Source organism: Rattus norvegicus, chromosome 15 (assembly GCF_021556685.1).
Source record: "Rattus norvegicus strain SHRSP/BbbUtx chromosome 15, alternate assembly SHRSP_T2T, whole genome shotgun sequence".
Classification (NCBI taxonomy): domain Eukaryota; kingdom Metazoa; phylum Chordata; class Mammalia; order Rodentia; family Muridae; genus Rattus; species Rattus norvegicus.
In genome coordinates this window covers 103,026,555-103,046,288 of record NC_141548.1, presented here as the reverse complement: position 1 = coordinate 103,046,288, position 19,734 = coordinate 103,026,555, and the positions used below count along the sequence as shown (strand labels likewise).

The 19,734-nt window shown below is 47.3% G+C and overlaps 1 protein-coding gene across 12 annotated transcripts in view; it reads right to left on the bottom strand.

The window, feature by feature from the left end:
* Mbnl2 (muscleblind-like splicing regulator 2) overlaps positions 1 to 19,734 on the bottom strand; it is a 160,024-nt gene that overhangs the window by 113,035 nt on the left and 27,255 nt on the right. For 5 of the 12 annotated variants that reach the window (XM_087586538.1, XM_087586540.1, XM_087586539.1 and 2 more), the window contains exon 1: positions 16,497 to 16,595. The gene's annotated coding sequence lies outside the window, so the exon portion shown is untranslated. 12 annotated transcript variants of the gene reach the window in all.

The window sequence follows — 19,734 nt, the reverse complement described above, 5'->3', positions numbered from 1 at the left end:
AGTTGTTCTCGTGCCTCCAGACACCCCTCACACAGAGAAGTTTAAAAATGTAATAAACTTTCAAAAACTGTTCAGGTGTATTTAGAATGTGTATATTTAGGGTGCATTTTTAAGGCGTGCCTATAACAATACTCAGATGTCAGATGTCTAAGGTCAGCAGATTTCATCTGTTTTCATTCTTCAAAGATCATGAAATTAGTAACACTAAAATTGATAAACACAAATAAAATAAATTAACCATTTGCAGTCATCATATGTAACATAAGCCTTGATGTCCTTCTAAAAATGTCTAGCCAAGGGTACTTCATGAAGACTGAACGTAGATTAGTCATGCTAAACCCTTAAGGAGGTTTCTATCAATGACAGGCTCCATGTAAGACATTGTCAAAAAATTAGAACGGGGCTTAAAGTTTCCTGTGACTGGACTAGGTCTTGGTCACATTAACTTCCAAGCACAACTTTAAAATGTGACGTGTTTCTCATGGGTTTGCACGATCCTGGACATACAAGCCCAGTACAGCACTTGCCACATGGAAACACAGCATTAACCCTTGATGGTTGGGAGAGAGTCTCTCACTGGGCTTTGTTTTCACTGCAGCTCAGGTTGCTCTGGAATGCACTCTGTGTACATAGTGTGCCAAGTTTCACAACTGGCAGCCTCAAACATCTGCGTTTAACACAGCTCTTGATAGCATCAAGAGGTCACATCAAGTGGGCTGATCTACATCATGTGGGCTCCCTTGCAAGAGCACCTCTGATGACGCTCGTACAATGAGCTCACCCAAGGACGCACTTATCAGAATGTATCCCAGTACTTAGTGACACTGACTTGTGTTTCAAAACGGCCCGTACCAAGTAAGTTCAGAGGGCAGTAATCATTAGGTGCTTCACAACCGTTCCCAGAAAAAAGTGAGTCCCTGAATCGGTGAAAATCAGTTAACCCGAGCAGACCAAGCCAAACAGACTTCCTTGAAGTTGGGATCCTCCATCTTGGAGAGAGCTGGCATGTCTCTCACAGGGGAGGGAGGAACTGCAATGGTGTCCCACAGGTTTATTTGGTCATTTACCTTGATTTAACAAGATGTCTTCTCCCGGGATGGCGGGAGGGAACTGCTTTTTCGCCTGTATCCTTCTCTGATTTGTTTGTGCCAGTGCTAGTGTAAGTGATATGCGTGCATGCGTTCAGGGAAATGGACAACAAATGAAAGCTGTGACACATCGCTGGCTTCAATTATAAGATATTTGAGGGGGCCAGGCAGGCTCCTGCTTGTCTGCTTGCCAGTGTGTGTTCACAGCAGCAACGTCAAGTAGCTTAGGCTGGCGAGCTTAAGAAGATGAGTCTAATAACCAAATTTACCCTGTATCAGGTTTCACCAACTGGCCTGGACCTGCAGCTTTGTCACCTCCAGCCCACCTCCAAATGGGTACAGAACGAAGGATCGGGGGAGTAAAAGCCAAGGAATGTTTCTGTTCGCCAGCGGACATGGAGCACCGGTGACGGAGGGGCCTCGGACAATGTTCTAGACACATTCAGTTCATACTCAGAAAGCACATGCAAAACCCTCAAGTTAGGCATGTTTTGGAAGGACAGGGATGAGGTACACACTGTCCTCAGAGGCAACAGGGTCGCCACCCCAGCCTCCAGGCTTCACAGGTAGGCAAACCTAGGCAGTCCCACATAGAGAAACAAGGAGAAACGTTCAACAGTCTTTAACCACAGAAGCCACACCAGGCGATACTCTCAGCCCAGAGAAAGGACCCCCCACTTACGTTTTGATAAAAAAAATGAGAGGGTTTACCGACTCTCATGACAATCTGGGCCCTGGACAAACTTCTTTCCGTCAGCCAACGAAACAGTACATTTATGGAGGTTATAACCAAGGTCTTAAAACAAGCACACACGCCAGATCATCTCTGTACGTCTCTGTTCCTCGGGTGAGGGCCGCCAGCCCTTTTCAAGGGCTCCACACCTTGTTTTTACCGTTGGCCACCGCATTACTGAACAGGCCACCTCTTATCAAATTTCTCCACATCCCATCCTATAGTCCCCGGTTAACACAATCTACTTTTGGCTCCTAGAGGTTCTTTGTGCAGAGGAGGGGTTAAGATTCCTCAGATGCTTTTTTTTTTAAACAACGATTCCATATGTAAATATTTAATATAAACTTGCTGTTAGGAAGACAGAAGCTTTTCGATGACAGATAACTTATGCCAAGGAAAAGGGTGTGCACCCCGTAACAGGAACACCGCTATTTTAAGTCTGCTGTTGTAAATCTGCGGCTTTGTGTGCTTCCGAGGGCGCTCTCTGCTCCTGTCTGAGAGGTTATGTCCCTAGTCGTGAAAGGCCCAATCTCCTCTCCTCGCAGAGTCACAAGTAGCTATGAGCAAGCCGCTGTGGGACCCCGGAAGACAAAGCGGCTTGAACTAGGTTTGGGTGAGGCTGATGAGCAATGATGACAATAGAGGATGGAGAGGACCAAGTTTTAACTTGTTACCAAGGACCGGGCCGGCTATGCCCACGCAGATCTAATTCAACGCTGGATCTGCTAGGCTGCACATAGCTGGGAGAGCAGATATGTGCTGTGCTGTGCCACCCAGTATGGGACCCCCTTCCATGCGGGCTATGTGACGACATTTAAGTCTTTATCCTTCCATTTACGTTGTCTTAAACAGACCCTCTCAATACAGCTATTGGAAGATGTTCAAGCATGACCGGACCAAGTTAAGTATATGAGACTCCCCCTTATCAATTTGTAAACTCTATGAAATACACATTGCATACGCAGTGAAAATACCATTCACGCTTTTCCGGGCATGTCTCTGGTGTCCCTGACCTTCCATTCCCGATATGTCAACTACTTTCTTCAGCTTCTCATACATTCTCATGGCGGCTACCACAGGGTGGGTTACAGAAATGCCAAATAGGAAAGCCTGTTGCAAACAGTTATGTTACATTGTGTCCCAGTGCAAGACGATACAAAAGAGCCCTTCCCTAGACATCCACTCACCATAGAATCCATTTTCAAGTCTCTTCCTCCGTACAGAAGCTCTGCATAGAAGCCATTAATTAACGCCTGGGTGGGATCATCTGCCCCAGCACTGATTTTGGGAGTAAGACATACTCCAGTAGATGCTGCATGACTGACTGCACAGGGGGAGGGACCAGTCCCTACGACAGCCCTCAAGCCTGACCATTTATGCTTAAACAAGTGTTCTACTTTTTAATTCAGAAGAACTGTAAACACTGGTGAGGCCACGAACACTAAGTTACCCACTCCACTCCAATGAAAACTCCTACGGAATTTGCTTTGTGTGTACAATGCAGCTTGGCTGTTATTTCTGAGTCCTTTGAATTCCGCCCAGCACCTGGTCTGCAAATGTCTGTTGAATGAACTCCCGATCCTTCTTCGGTGAACATCTGCATTTTAAGGCAAGACCAAATTCAAAGCTACGGGAGTGAGGTTTTGACAGGCCGTTTGGCTATGACCTAAAGAAGTGCTCGTTCCAGCGGGCACCCTGATGCATTCTGCTGTGGTCAAGCAAACTGAGGATGGGCAGTTGCCCCAGGGATGAACAACTCAATCTCAACGCCCGTTCCCAGCCCTGTGATTGTCAAAGAGCAGGACCTGGAGTGACCGACCGGCACCCTTGCTGCTTTACAGTATGCGCTATGCTTCTCTTGGATGCTGAAGGGACAAAGATGGCTGCTTCTCTGTGTTCACAGATTACCGCAGAAGCAGCTACAGGAGGGCAGACACAAGATTCCCCTCAGTGGCTTCACGTCTGACCAATCGTCTGACCAATCAAAACAAAGCAAAAGCAGAGGGGCAGAAGCACCCAGCAGCTCTGTTCTAGGTGAGATTTCTGGGGAGAGGGTGAGGGTTCAGACCAGCAATGCTCACCTCAGGGGGTTAGGCCTTGGGGCGGGGCTGGGGAAGGTGTTGTTTTGTAAAGGACTTTTCATCTGGTGACATAGCTGTCAATGAGGAGAAAGGGCTGTTGTGTAAAGCACATGTGCCCATCGCCCATGTTTCTAAGCCCAACACCCAGGCTCCCTATCTTCAAAGGGAAGACTCGCTCCAAGTTCAAAGATAAATGGCTTCCCAGAGTATTTCTTGAAATTCAAAAGGCCTTTCCCATTCAACGATGCACACCAATGTCAACTATTTTTAGGGTATTTTCCTCGTATAGGACTTCCATTTTTCAAAATTTATTTAAAACTCTTCCAAGAGTGTCAGCTTTTTTTTGGAGAGCTGTGACTCTGGACTATATGAAAGAATTTGCTGCTGGGATTCTATGGCATTTGCTAAATTATTCGGCCAGTAATCTTGGAATGCCTGCCCCTTCCCTGTGGGAGAGGAGGAGGTGGGTGGCGTCCCAGTGTTCCACACCCTCAGACAAGCCCAGGCTGAGGACCCCCCAGGTGTCCCACTTTGTGGATAATTTGTACATTTCTGAAGGCAAAAACATCCATCGTGTCCAATCTTGAGGCGCAGATTGATCAAAATATAAGAGCGCCTTAAGGGAAACGGCTCTGGGACGGTTCATCACAGCCTTCCTGGTTCACTCCTGGTCACCTGGGCTGCCTTAGCCGCCTGCCAGATGAGGCCTCCTGGGGCACTGATTAAAGGATCCTTGCAAAACAAACCGGTTTCTGAGTCAGACAGTCAAGGACTCATTAGCCATTGAGTAACTCAGAGGAGAGGATCCCTTTAATGTTATTTTGCATACATGCAATTACAGTGAAGAGCTCTTGTCCCGTTGACTTCCTAGTCCTCATTTTTTTTTTACACAATCTTTGGGTTTTAACATTTAAAAATTTAAAATACACATCCATTCGTTTCTTGGTTCGAGATGGCATCTCTCTATTCACTGTGCAGCACTGGCGAGCTCGGACTGACTTTCCTGCCTCAGCCTCACCCAGAGTGCTGGGGCATGTGACATCATGTTGGATTTTTCATGGGTGGTAGTGGAAAGCAGGGATATTCTTCTAGATAGACTCTTACTCTGTAGCCTTGGCTAGCCCAGCATATACTAAACATCCCAAACGTGTTTTGAACTTTGGCAATTCCCCTGCCTCAGTCTGCCAGGACATGTCGTTGCACATGACTTAAACACATTAAAAGAAAATGATCTTTCCTTCCTGGGAGGAGCTTGAGGTCTGAGCATTCCCACCTCCATTTCTACTGCACTAACCGAGCTCACAGGGAGCTCTCTCCACCAGTGAATGAATTAGCCACATCCCCTGCCTATCAGGTGCAGACACAGGAACTATGGGAGAGTCTGGAGGAGCCACCAGCTGAAGTGTCAGGGCTGAGAGCCACTTGACTCTGAGGAGTGGAGGTGATACTGTCCAGGAATCAGTGCCTTGGAGAGGAGATGTCAAACCAGGCTTCCCTCAGACAGCTCAGTGGACCAAGACACAGAGATGTCAAAGGAAAGAAATTAAAGAACCCAACGGGCTTCTCACAGAAATCAGAAGACTGGTGAACATGGTTACCTCCAAAAACATTTCTTCTTCTAAACCACTTCCATTCGGTGTCTTCCTGACTTATTAAAAATTATCTATAAAATGGTGCTTTGGCAATTAAGGGATGAGAACCAACTTTGCTAGCCTGGCTTCTAGTCTTCCCTCCAGAAAACTGCTTGAACCCCTTTGAGCTCAACAAGTAAGGGGGTGAAAACACCCAGTCTGTAAATATCTCCTGCAGCACAACATAGTCAGTAGTACGCAAGGTCTCTCTACAGAGCTGCTCTATACTCATTCAGGTTCTTGGAGATATTTACGCTAAATTTGAGGTTCTAATTTCTAAGCTGCCTTAGTATCACTAATGTCTTTAAGAACCAGGCAGTTGTATAAACTGGGACAAGGGTTTTTCATTAGATTGTTGGAGTCACCAGAAAGCATTTGGGAGCTTTGAAAAACCATGTTATTGGGTGTAATTGTGTTAGTAAATACAAGCACAGAGACCCACAAAGACAGATGGAGAGATTCTGTGTCTTTAACAGTCTTGAAAGCCAATGAAATACATATTTAAATAAATAAATACATGTGTATGTGAGCGCACTCACACACACACACACTCTCACACACACACAAATACGCACACACACAAATACACACCATAACACACACACACTCACACACACACACTCTCACACACACACAAATACACGACACACAAATACACACACACCACACACACCATAACACACACACTCACACACACACTCTCTCACACACACTCTCACACACACACACTCTCACACACACACACACATGCACACACACTCAAACTCACACTCACACTGCTGAAGGAAATGAGGCAGATCCACACACACACCAAGGTCAAGCAATAGGTCACCATTATCTATGACAGAGGCAATAAAGGGAAAGACTCTCAGCTAATTTTTTTCTCTGTGGCATGTCTCAAAGTATAAGTGGAAAAGTCATAAAATCCAGGGTTCATTTTAATATTTGAACATTTCCAACCTACTTTCATAGCCAATTCCAGGGACACACAGAGACAGAAATCTCATCTTTAATTAGAAGAAAGAAAAAGTCTAAATATACTCTTAAAGCCACAGTCAGAGAGAATATATTCAGCACATATTGTATTCAAATAAAACAGTTCTTTCCATTGTGTTTTTCTACACAAATACAATTCAGCTAGGAGATGCTGGGGTTGGAAGGAAAGTGACCCCATTAGATAACATTAGGCACAGTGGTCCATGGCTTCAGCTAGACAGGGTAACAGAGACCCACCTTTCTCTTTAGAATGTCCCTTTCCTGCCTGGTCACAGTCTGCAGTGAACACATCTATCCAGCTGTCCCTTGTCCTTTTCTCTCTTTCCCTCTTGATGACAGCCCAATGGCCACTCCTTCTGCCTGCTCTTATGGCTTGGATCTGCATGCCCCCTACATACTCCTGTTTTTATTTTTATTTTCTCATCTGGTGGTGCTCCTTTGAGAGACTGTGGGACTTCTGTATTGGCTCCCGATGCTGCTGTGACCTGAGCAGACTCTGTCACACACTCCTGCCTCCCTGAACTGAGAGACCCACCATGCTTTTCCCCACCAAGATGCACCAAAAAGTCCCTGGAACCCTGACATAACCATCTCCTTCCTTTGGCTGTTTCTGTCAGGTAGTGTAGGTTCAGCGAGGCAAGAGAGATAAACACGCCTACACACGCTAGGGCTCCCCTTTGACATAATACGAATGGAAGGGATTCCTCAAGCAGCCAACAGACATACATTTAAAACACTCAGTGCACTGCTATAGCTGTGGGTAATCAAGCTATAAGGTATATACATGTATTAGAGTCAAAAACTCTTATCTGCGTGGACATGGCATATGTGTGATACGTGTAGAAAGGTTGTCACAAGCCTGGCCAGTGGCACGGTTTTTTCAAAGATTCACTGACGTCAGATGAGACGTGGCAGCTCTGCTTCTGGAAGCTTGGGGTCGCCCACCCACAGTAGTGAACAGAGGAACTGGGAGAGAACCAGGTGTGTGTGCAGCACCTGCCTGAATTAAACCCCCAAGTGGTTAGGGAACAGACTTCAGTTTGCACAACTGCTGTAGTCTTTAACAACTCATAACACCAAGACATCACAGGACTAAAGCTTGGTGTGAACAGATAGAGCAGCCGAAGGCTCGGCTTCTATCACTGCAATCCGACGTCTTACATTATGAAACTGCCTGCCAGGACACTTAGATGACAGTGGCCGTTCTTCATAGAGTCACGCAAAACATCAAAGCCTGTCCACTCACATCTGCTAAGTTCCAGAGTCCTGCTCTGAGCTTTCTCAGTGCACCTCGGGGAGGGGTGGTCCTCCTGGAGAAGGGTGACGGGTGTCTCGGGTGTGCAAGCATACTTGGATATAGTGAGCCAGCAAAGTGAGCGCCACGGACCTCAAACCGTGCCGAGCAAAGGATGAGCAGACCTCTCAACATGTAAGAAGTAGGGAACTGTCAACAGCTTGAGCAATGGTTGAATGGGAAAGGAAAACCCAGGAAAACTCTTCTGTAGTGATGACCGGCAAAAAAAGACCCCATACAGATCCTGGGTGGTCGTCAGGAAGCAGTAACATTTGGGGATCCGTGGGGACGTGAAAGGGATAAGGCAAAGAGAACTTCCAAGTGTGTGTTCTGTGTGGGCAGAAGCACGGGGTGCTATGCTCCAGGTGAAGAGCATTGATCAAGAAGTCGGGACCACTTGGGAATGGGGTATAGAAGCCATGGCCATGAGGTGACACCAGAGCTACTCAAGATGTCAGCTCGGGCCATGGGATGGCTAAGAGACATACACACTCCCCGAGGGGGAGCAAGGACAAATCAGACTTGTGTATGTCTCTGGAAGACGAACGGACAACCTGAGCGAGATTGGGCACAGTTCACTTAGCTTCTTAGATGTGACAGAAGAGCAGTGCAGACCACCAGAAAAAACGGGCAGTCTCCATGTCCACTGCGGCAGGACAGCGAGGTAAGTGTGTGGCATGAGGACAGGAGCGACCACAGCGCAGACACAACCACGGGGAACTTGCTGGCACAGAGGCAGCAGAACAGGAGGACAGACAGCAGGACTGCAGGGGGAACACCCATGCTTCTGCACTGATGCTGCATGGGACCCTGGGCAGCTCTGTTCTGGAACCTCAGCTCCTCAGAGCAAACAGAGGATGAGGAGAGCACACAGAGGAGGGGTAGCCTCCCCAACTGTCCTTCCTAGGTTCCCTTCTTCTGGGATTGGAGGGAAGAAAACAGGAAGGAGCTTGGGAAGACGGTGGGCGAGAGTGGGAGTTGGTGAGCTACAGATGACCTGTGGAGGAAGGAGGAAAGAAGGCATTGGCTCCCGGAATGAAATGACAAGCTGCTCGATTCTTCCTCAGGGGTAGAAAGAGGGTGGCTTGAAGCCACACAACCGGAAAATCAACTCTAGGTAGCTAGCTGTCTCTGTCACTTCAGTCAGGTCAGCTGTCCAACCGCCACGGGAGGGGTGGGGCTGGGTCCTCGGATAGATGCCACTGAAAGTGAGAGCAAGGGTGTCGGGTAGTAACTCGACACCGGAGGAAGGCGGAGGCAGAAATATGAAGTGTGTTAGACAATGGGGCTTCCGGGGAGAGGTAGGACCTGGTCCCGGATGGAAGACTGGTCTTGTGTCTCTCTCTGCCCGTTGCTGGCTGGCTTAAGAGAAGGGAGATGCACACGTAGGTTAAGACTTTCGAGGTGCAGTGCACACCACCAGGAAGTCCAGAGGCAGAGGGAGACTGCTGTGCAGGAGGAAGCAAGGCTATTCTCCCCCAGTAGAAATTGTGTACGGCATCACGGGAGTCCATAAATATCTCCGTATGTGCCGACGTGTGGCTGCCTACACGCCAAGCCGCAGCAGCGAGTGACGTCAGAACTGGGCGTGGCCGATACTCCTCACCGAGAACGGTTTAGACAAGGGCTCAGCACACCAGGATCAGGTGCTCAGAAAACAGAAGAGTCAGCAGCTTCCCTTCTGCCCACCACGTGGCTGCTCAAAAAGTGCGATAAGAAACACACACAGGTGTCACCTAGAGAGAGGCAAGAGCCGATGGCCTAGGAGGAGCAGCGTAGAACCGACTGGCAGGCAGATAATGGCTCTCACCCTGGGGTTAGCATATTTAATGGTGAGATAAGACCAGGGTAGAGCCCAGAACAAACATTTACTGAGCATCATTAGCGATTAGGCTTTTCAGGTGGAAGGCAACATGGAGAACTATGGCAGAGTTCATGCCTGGTGGAACAGGAGCACGCTACAGTACCTTCTAGGCCTCTGCTTCAGAGCTCGTCTGTCCAGTTGCCTGGCTTTAAACTCAGGCAATTTTTAGAGCTTGAGACTGCAGTGTCTCCCAAAGACCCATTCTCTCTGCTCCTCTCTTTCTCTTCGTCCTTCTCTTCCTCCCTCAGATACCCTGCACCTGATACACAGTCGAGCAACATGGACAAACCTCCTTAAGAGATTCAGGATGTGGCGGCTATCCATTTTCTTTGCCTCTCCATCGCCAAACCACCTTTATTTCTGTGTTTATTCACAGTATAGGCTCCCAAGCCATCTACTTCCCACCTCACCTCTACTTCCCACCTCACCCCTACTTCCCACCTCACCCCTACCTCTCACCTCACCCCTACCTCTCACCTCACCCCTACCTCCCACCTCACCCCTACCTCTCACCTCACCCCTACCTCCCACCTCACCCCTACTTCCCACCTCACCCCTACCTCCCACCTCACCCCTACCTCCCACCTCACCCCTACTTCTCACCTCACCCCTACCTCCCACCTCACCCCTACTTCTCACCTCACCCCTACTTCCCACCTCACCCCTACTTCTCACCTCACCCCTACTTCCCACCTCACCCCTACTTCCCACCTCACCCCTACCTCTCACCTCACCCCTACCTCCCACCTCACCCCTACCTCCCACCTCACCCCTACCTCCCACCTCACCCCTACTTCCCACCTCACCCCTACTTCTCACCTCACCCCTACTTCTCACCTCACCCCTACTTCCCACCTCACCCCTACTTCTTACCTCACCCCTACTTCTCACCTCACCCCTACTTCTCACCTCACCCCTACTTCCCACCTCACCCCTACTTCCCACCTCACCCCTCCTTCCCTTCAAACAATTAGCACAAAGGAATCTAGTCAGAAATATGAGCAGATCGGCCCTCTGCCCACCTCTACGTGACAGTGAAGAGTTTTACAATAGTCAACAATGGCCTTCATGGTTGGTCCCTGCCTTCTCTGACTTCTTCTGCCTTCGTCTGCAACGACCTTTGTGATTGGTCCCACAGCTTCTCTGGTAATCTCTCTCGGTCGTTGATCCTTCTGGACTTCATCTGGCTCCTTGGGTAAGCAGCACACGCTGCCTCCAACCTTTAACCTCATGGATCCTTCTGCTGGGAATACTCTCCCAGACAGTCACGTCTTGGAGGTCACCCTACGGGGAAGCCTTTTCTGATGTAACATTGCATCAGTGCTCCCTGCTCACGCTGGCTTGCCCTGCTGTATTTCCCTCCAAAGCCCTCGTCAGGGTTCAGTGCTCACACACTTACTTTACAGCCAGAATGTGGTGGCTGTAAGAAAGGGACGGGGTCTGCTGTCTATCCGCCGGCACCTAGCAAAACACCTAGCTTTGGGACATAGCAAACACTGGACCAATCCTTGCTCGACGAGGAGTGAGCACAAGAATGAATGGGGACCACATGGCTGGACAGGCTCCAGAGCTCACCGTCCGCGCCTGCCCCTACAGCGCACTTTGTTCCATCGTCAAGATGGGACTTGAAACAGTCCTCAGACACTGCTGTTCTTGCTATTATTTCTGCTCCCCAGGAATCCAGGTTCTGAGCTCTAAGAGGGAGGGGGCTTGGCAGTTTCTAAAGCCACTTCTGTCCTTCAAGTTCTGTGGCTGTTGGATGACTGGCAAGGCTGGTTTAAGGAGAAATGTATTTTTAGGGACTCTTGTGAAAAATCTTATCAACTCCACTGCATTTGACCTAGATTTGTTAGCAGGCCCTTTGAGCCATGGGATCTAATGGGAGCATATGTCATGGGGAGGGGGACATCTGTAGAGTGCAGACTTGGGGGGATCTGGAGGGGGTGGAGGCAGCGGCGCTATTCCCTGGCACTCAGCAGGTAAAGAGGGTCAGGGAGGAAGAGAGCCAAGAGGTCGGAGAAGTCATAAGCCCCAGCTGCTTGAGGGGCTTGGCACCTCAATAGCTGTGTTATCCTTCCTCCCGTTTTCCTCTCCCACCAACACAGTAGGAGCTGTTTCTGTGAGCCAGGTCTGAGCGGCAGCCACCTCAGACTTCCTTGTGGACAGGAAGGAGCTGCTGAAGGTGCAGACCTGCAGGAGGGTGCTGGTGCCTCGGGCTATCTGGGGGAAAAGCCATTGAGCCTGAGAGGCTGTGAAGAAGTCCTTAAAAGACGGTGCTCCACTGGCCTCCCACTTCGGCCTGTCTTGTTCTAGCAAGCTGAGCAGACGCTCAGAATAACTAACGCCCCAGTACTGGCACATCCCTGAGGATACCTCAGACAGTGGCCTCCTGTGAGGCAGGGCCAAAAATGTGCTTCCTAAGGTGAGGACATCAAGACACACCACGCTGAGAACATTCCAGCTCTTTCTACTTCTGACCAACCTTCACTATTCGTGCAGTACACAGCAATACTGGAACAGAACCAGACATGACACACGGGGAAGGAAAGTTCCACGGGCGAACACACCTTAGAGAAGACGGAAACCTGCTCGCTTGCTTGGACCCTGTAGGTGTCAGCATGGACAGACCTGTGACCTACTCGTGATGACACTCCATGAACGCTGAACAAAGCAAGTCTTCCCCACGCCCTACTGTTTGAACACAGACAGCAGAACCCAGGAGTTCAGGAGCTATTGACAACGAACGGCTCGGAAACAGATTTTGCTTTCCAGAAATTTTTCTTTGCTCTCAAAGGGGTTGTCTGTGTCGGGGTTGGGGGGGTGCGATTTCCAGCCACACTTCTTTATTGCCATTGACATGGAATGACTCAAGCCACAAGAATGAGTGGTCTACCTAAGTGGGTTTGAGTCAACCATTTGCCTTATCTTAAAGGAACCTGAGCTGTTACTGAAATCAACAACCAATATTACTGTGTCTGAACTCTGAGGAATAAAATGGCCCAGGCAATAACGTATAACGGAGCAGCCTGGACACACGTGGGCACTATGAGATGACGTCAGTGTCCGCTGTGGGGTGGAGGGGAGTGCTAGCGGAGGGCTCCTTGCAGTGGGCACCTCCGTCTCCTTCACTTGGGCTCGGCTCCTTTTGTCACTTCTCCTCGGAGGCTAATCACCACCCAGCTCCGCTCTCCTGCCGCCACCACTTGTCATCTTTTCTAAGCAACTTCGCCCTGTGCTGTGTCACCATGGTAACCATGGGCCAACAGTTTGTCACTGAGAACCAGGGAGAAAGGAAGCAGCTAAGGGCTGTTCTGGCCCTGGTCACCAGTCACACCTGGGTACCAAACAGGCTTCTTCCCATTTTATGGAACGGGAGACTGAGGAACCGGTCCGCAGTCTCCTAAAGCTTGTCCATGGAGGATGAAAGTGCTAAAACTGAGGAGTTCGCCCCACAGTGAAGCTGTAATTCACATTTACTTCCATTGCAACGGCCACCCAGTTCTGAGCATTAGGGTTGTGTCTGGGGAACAGAGGCCTTGTAGACCCCACTGAACCGCTCTCAGCTTAACTGTTGGCACTCCCCTCCATTTTCCAATATACACGTCACACTCGGGTGCAAGCATTTTGGTTACCCAGGCCTACGAGCTGGTGGACTCCATTCGGCCTTGCTATTCCCTCCACCCGGGCACTGCATTTCTTTAAAAAAAAAAAAAAGTATCCATTTTCTTTAAGTTTTTTTTTTTTTCTTAAAGAGACACACTGCTAAGATGGGGAATTAATAACCCGGCATAACCTGTGATACCCGCCCTCAAGACAAACTCTCAAGTCACTTGTTCATTATCTTCTGAAATGATTTTATCATCCGGGTTCCCATGTGCATACTTCAATTGCTCTTCTAAGCCTGTTTGCTACTCAGACTGGTCTGACCTCTTTCTCAAGAGAACCAATGGCTTAGAATCAAACCAAACCCGACAGAGGGAGGGACGGGATAGAGAGAAATGAGAGGGGCAGGAAGAGGGAAGAAGGGGTGGGGGGAGAATCTGAATAACACTTTTCTTTTATATCCAGATTATTATAAAGCCACGTGCTGGCTTGCTTTAGATATGTGTCTGGCATATTCCCCAAACCTAGATGGTTTACTTCTGCCCTGCTTTGGTCATTAGCACATGTCTGAAGGGTAAGGGTAACTCGAACATGCATTATTCTTTTGTTTTTAAAGTGTGACTTGCTGATACCATCTACTATTAACTAGCAGTGAAGTGTGAAGCGATGATTATGATTACAGTGGGGCCCTTGTGTGTGTGTGTGTGTGTGTGTGTGTGTGTGTACGTGCATGTATGTGTGTGTGCGCATGTGTGTGTGCATGCATGCATGCATGCGTGTGTGCACACGTGTGTGTGCATGCATGCATGTGTGTGTGCGTGTGTGTGTGCATGCATGCATGCGCGCGCGCGCGTGTGTGTGTGTGTGTGTACGTGCATGTATGTGTGTGCGCATGTGTGTGTGCATGCATGCATGCATGCGTGTGTGCACACGTGTGTGTGCATGCATGCATGTGTGTGTGTGCGTGTGTGTGTGCATGCATGCATGCGTGTGTGTGTGTGTGTGTGTGTGTGTGTGTGTGTGTACATATGGCATCTTGCCTACTGAAAAGTGTCTTCTTTGTGGGCATCAAAACACCTCCCTCACACTTTACAGGAGGATGCCTCTGATAAGAGAGGTGCTGCTTAATTAGGTTCCCAGCACTGAGAGCCAGAGACACAAGCACGAGCCCTAGACATCTATCTGCATTGAAACTTCACTCTGATCATTACACTGGCCCATGGACGTATCTGGAAGACTTAAAGAAAACCAGAACTAGGTATTGCCGCATCTGGAGCCATGACAGGGAGCCGGCAACACTGTTGATGGGAACGTCCGTTTAGGTCACTGATCAGCCCTGCAGCAGCAGGCAGGAATGGGAGTCTCTGCCTGTTTCCACTTTTCCAGTAAGAATGACTCATCAGTTACAAATACTCTGTAAGTCTATCTACCAGCTCATCCTGCTGCCAGCCGCTGTCACTAGGCCTCCTCACTCATCGGGCAAGCATCCCAAACTTCTGCAAATCATAGTTCTTTTTGTTTTTAAACCAATCAGATAAGGAATGTCTGTGACCCCAGGCTAGTCCACTGCAAGGATTCACTTCTCTCTGTCATAACTGATGGCTTAGTTCTCCCTTCCCTTCCTTCCAAACAAGGAGTCCTTGGAGTGTGTGTGTGTGTGTGTGTGTGTGTGTGTGTGTGTGTGTGTGTGTGTGTGTGTGGTGGATGCCAGAGAGCACTGACTCAGTCACCCTCTTCCTCCACCCCAAGCACAGCTCATTAGGTAAAAGGCTCATTAGGTTCCCGAGAGAAAGGGCCGCCAGCATTTCTCCCTCCAGAACGGAAGGGTCCTTCCTTGCTTACAGATCTCCCTCTCTGGGAGTAGTTTGTTTTTCAGAAAATGGACAGAGTTCAAAGAGTCTTAACTTCTGTACACTACATCTCAACAGAGAGATCTGGAGCAAGTCACAATTGCCCTCTCAGCCTCAGTTTACCCACACACATGATCAGCCTCGACGAGGCAGAGGTCGCCAGGCCCAGATGAGGCGGCCACAGAGCCAAATGTAAACACTGCAGCCCTCAGAAGCATCGGCTGAAGTTCAGGTTGTTGGGAGCCCAAGAGAAAGTAAAATACTTAGGCGGCGAGTAACTTAAAATGTATCTTCCAGTAACTTAAAATGTATCTTCGATAAAGGCACAGACAGGAATGTAGAGGAAAGTAGATCTAAGAGCCTTTGAAAATAAACAAAGAGGCTTATTAACCAACCCTTCCAGGCCTGAAGAACGCAATGCTCTTTCCGCCTGCCATGTGGATGCTGCTAGAGGAGACACGTGAGAAACACTGATCAGCAAGCTACTTCCGGCTCCTTCTACCTCCGACATGCTAGCAACTGTGTTTCTTGCCTCTTAGAGAAGGGCGGATCTCCAGGGAGATGCCTGAGACCCATGGGGATCTGCTTTGCTAACCTTGGAGCAGAAGCCAGGGTTCATTATAGCTAATAATCCGTCTGACTCTCTAGCCCTCCTCGGAGGCGGTAGTGACGCTGCTTCTGAGCCCAGAGCCTGCAAGGCGCAGGAGAACACTCTGACATCACTGCCACCACCTGGGCTGGGAACCCCATGCACTAATTTATTTACTGAAAAATAAGGAAACCGGCTGCATAAGCCACGGCAGAGCAGTGTGCTGTGGCTTCCAGTTGTAATTGCTCATCTCAGAAAGAGGCATGATTGCCTCCAAAACAGCCATCACGTATTATCTCTCTTTAAAACGTACACTGTCTGAACACAATAGAATAGATTAAAAGGAGGTTGAGAACTGTAGAGGACCACGTAACCCTGCAATCTTAAGAATCAAAAATAAAGGAGAAGGCACAGGGAAAGAAAAATGTCAAAAGGGAAGTTCAAATTAAATGTTTAGATTTTCTTTAAAAGGTGTTCTGGAAACACGTTTCAAAGCTATAGTAACTAGAACTGATTTTGTTTCACTGAAACTTTCACAAGCAAAATCTTGTTGGTCTAACTTCAGAATGTTGTTAAATACTTTGCCTCGCTATAACTAAATCTTTCCATCTTTACCTAAAATTCGGTGAATTATGCTTTATTTTCACAAAGAAAAATCATAATTATCATCAAATTTGGTCATGGTTTGTTCTAAGTTGCTTCTCTATGGCTGTGATAAACACCATGACCATAAGCAATGCAGAGAAGGAGAGATTGAATAGACTTACATGTTACAGTCCAGCATCGAGGGAATCCAGGGCGGGGGCTCAGGGCAGGAGCCTGGAGGCAGGAACTGAAGCAGAAGCCATGGAGGAATTCTGCTTACTGACTTGCTTTCTTATACAGCCCAGACCCACCCATCTAGGAATGGCACCGCCCACAGTGGGCTGGGTCGGCTCCCACACCAACCCAACGATCAAAAAAAAAAAAAAAAAGGTCACACAGATGTGTCACATGTGTCCACAGGCCAATTTGCTGAAAACCCATTCTGCAATTGAGACTCCTGCTTACCAGATAAGTGAACGTCTGTGTTAAGCTGACAAAACTAACCAGCACATGACTCTGTTGTATAAAAGCTGTCTCTAAATATCTAACTGCTCCTTAGCAGCATTAAATAATTAAAATTGGACATGTCTAGAAAAAAATTAAATTCCCAAGAGAAATCTAACACATTTTTAACATGTAAGTTTCCAGAAAATATCTTATGACATATCCATGAACCAGGATACAGATTAATGCCGTCTCTAAAGAGAATGTTGACTGCCACTAATCTACAAGGTAAAAGGTTTTGGTAAGAAAATTATTAAACTTGAAACTCGCTTAGATTCTCTGTATGAATAATGCCAAGATTTCTTCCAGTTAGACACTCTGAGGCCTCAGAAGCCAGGCCTCCAAAAACTGAATGGCAGCTATGAATGAGACCACTTTAATTTTTCTGTTGCTGGTGTCTCTAACATATTAGTATCAACTGGAACTATGAGAGTTTCAGGAGAATTTATGTTTTTTCTTGGCAATATTTTCCAACTATGAGCAACTCAAGCCAAGAAAATTTGCAAGCCCAACGATACATCCCTAACAAGGACAGACTAAGGAGTTGTAGCATGTAAGATGGACAGACGGACGGACAGACAGAAAAATAAATCACAGCAAGAAAGAATCATCAATCTTTAGTTTAAATGTATATCACAATCAAATTTTCTTTAAAACACGGACTTTACATGTGACCAATCTTAAGTATACTACTAGAAACTTCATTTATAACATGAAATATCTAATAAAAATGTAGTGTTTAAATAGATTTTAGTTAGCAAGATGAACAAAGTCTGATGCCGTCTCTTGGGACACTTGTAGCCATTATATACAATGTTTAAAATACTACTGCCTCACAAATTTCCAACATAGTCATTGGACAAAAAGAGACAAGTTGTCATCTGAACATGATCTGATTACAGACCCAGAAAACCCAAGAGAACTTACTTTATTCCTCATGTGGAAAAAGTGGGCTCAGTCAGATTGCTGGAAATGGGATTACTGAACAAGAGGTTTCTACCGGGGTTGGGGATTTGGCTCAGTGGTAGAGCGCTTGCCTAGCAAGTGCAAGGCCCTGGGTTCGATCCCCAGCTCCGAAAAAAAGAATAGAAAAAAAAAGAGGTTTATACCAGTGATCAGGCAGAATAAAATATTCAACTTATGTAGCTTCATAAACATAAGAGGACTAGGAGTAATTCTAGCTGAAAAACATACTGGACCGGCAGAAGCATGAATGAGTTTCACTTCAGGATGTGCAGTGATATTTAAATAACTCCACACAGGTAACCATTAGCTCTCTTTCTCCCTTCTGCTCTGTTTCTCTATTCCCTTTGTAGCTGAGGGACTCAAATCGAACGCTCATAATGGGTTCGTTGTTTTTAATGTGTCTGTGCTGGAGACGGAACTGAGGAGTTCGCATATACCAGGCAAATTCTTTTCCCCTGACCTCTTTCCCCAACTTTATTGTTTTTATTTAAAACAGAGAAATGGCTCAGCAGTTAAGGACATTGGCTTTTCTAGCCAAGGACTTGATTAGGTTTCCAGCCCCTAATCTGGGAGCCTCACAACTCTAGTTGCAGGATATCCAAGGCCCCCCTTTGGCCTTTACTGGTACTCAACCACATGTGGGTGGCAATCACTTACACAGACATGCCGGCATACACATAAATAAAAAATAATCAAAATTCTAGTTATTAATCCAAATTGTAGAGTCAATACAATTTTATTAAAATCTCAGAGGTTATTTTAGTGTTAGGGAAGGTTGGTGTCAGTGTGCTTATTTTGATATTTCTCTGAAAGAAGAAACAAAGAATTGACAGAGTTTTTGTTTTTTGGTTTTTTTTTTTAAAGTAATCACAGTGCATGGGGGAAGTCTTAGAACATGAGGATGGTCTTTAAGACAATGAAGGCCACACTTGATTACTGCTGAAGGAACAGACACGTAACTCAATTAGAAATTTCTTAAATTTTTTAAATGTATTATGTGCATACATAATACATAGTTGGGACAGATGACATGTCTATACCTGTATACATAAGAACTTAGAATGCAAGATAACGGAACTCTGCGTGTAGAATCAATGTTCAACTCAACAAGCATTACTTTGAAAACTGGAAAGCAGGGAGTAAGTTAACTTGTCAACGTATACTCTGCCCCAGTGAGTCACCGCCCGATTTAACTACAAATATAATCAAAAGGGGGGGGGGGGGATAGGATTCTCTTGTTGAAAACAGGCACACGTGTCCAACTGAGAATCAAAATTACTGCAAGCCAATAAAAATGATACAAAAGCCAATGTTTAATGTTGAAACTCTAGGTCTCCCACTACAGCTGAAGTCTGCTTGAATGCTAAGTCGACCTAACCTGCCCCACAGAGTCTCCAGTTAGAAGAAAACTTTGTTTCATTAGGAACTGGGAACAGCACAGGTCTTGAAGTCTCCGTGCTTCTATTGGTCACAACTGAGGGAAATCCCCGTGCTCTCCAGTAGCAAAGGCAAATCAAGAGCTGATATCCTAAGGGCGTCCCCTCAAAGTTGAAGAGGCAACCAGAAGAAGGCCTGGCCAGGCTGAGCTGCCTGCCAGACCTGCTGGTGAAGTGAAGGAAGTTACCCCTGACAATATGAAACTCAGCAAGGAGGACATATCTGCCTGCTGGAGACACCCAGGAGACCACAGTGCTGTTTGAGGCTGCTGTATCACTGAACTGAATCAAATCACATCAGGGGACCTACTTAATGCTTATGGGGAGGTGTAAGAGGCGGTGCCCTGGCTTGTATCCAGGGGAGGCAGGCCTGGGCAGGTCTCTTTTCATTCAGCAGGAGCGAATAAAGAGAAACAAACAGGAAGTTCTGGAAGAGCTGGGCATGTCACAAACCGAAAGGAGGATTGTAAGGATCGCAGAGGGTCTGTGGTTACAAAAGTAAAACTTAAGAAAC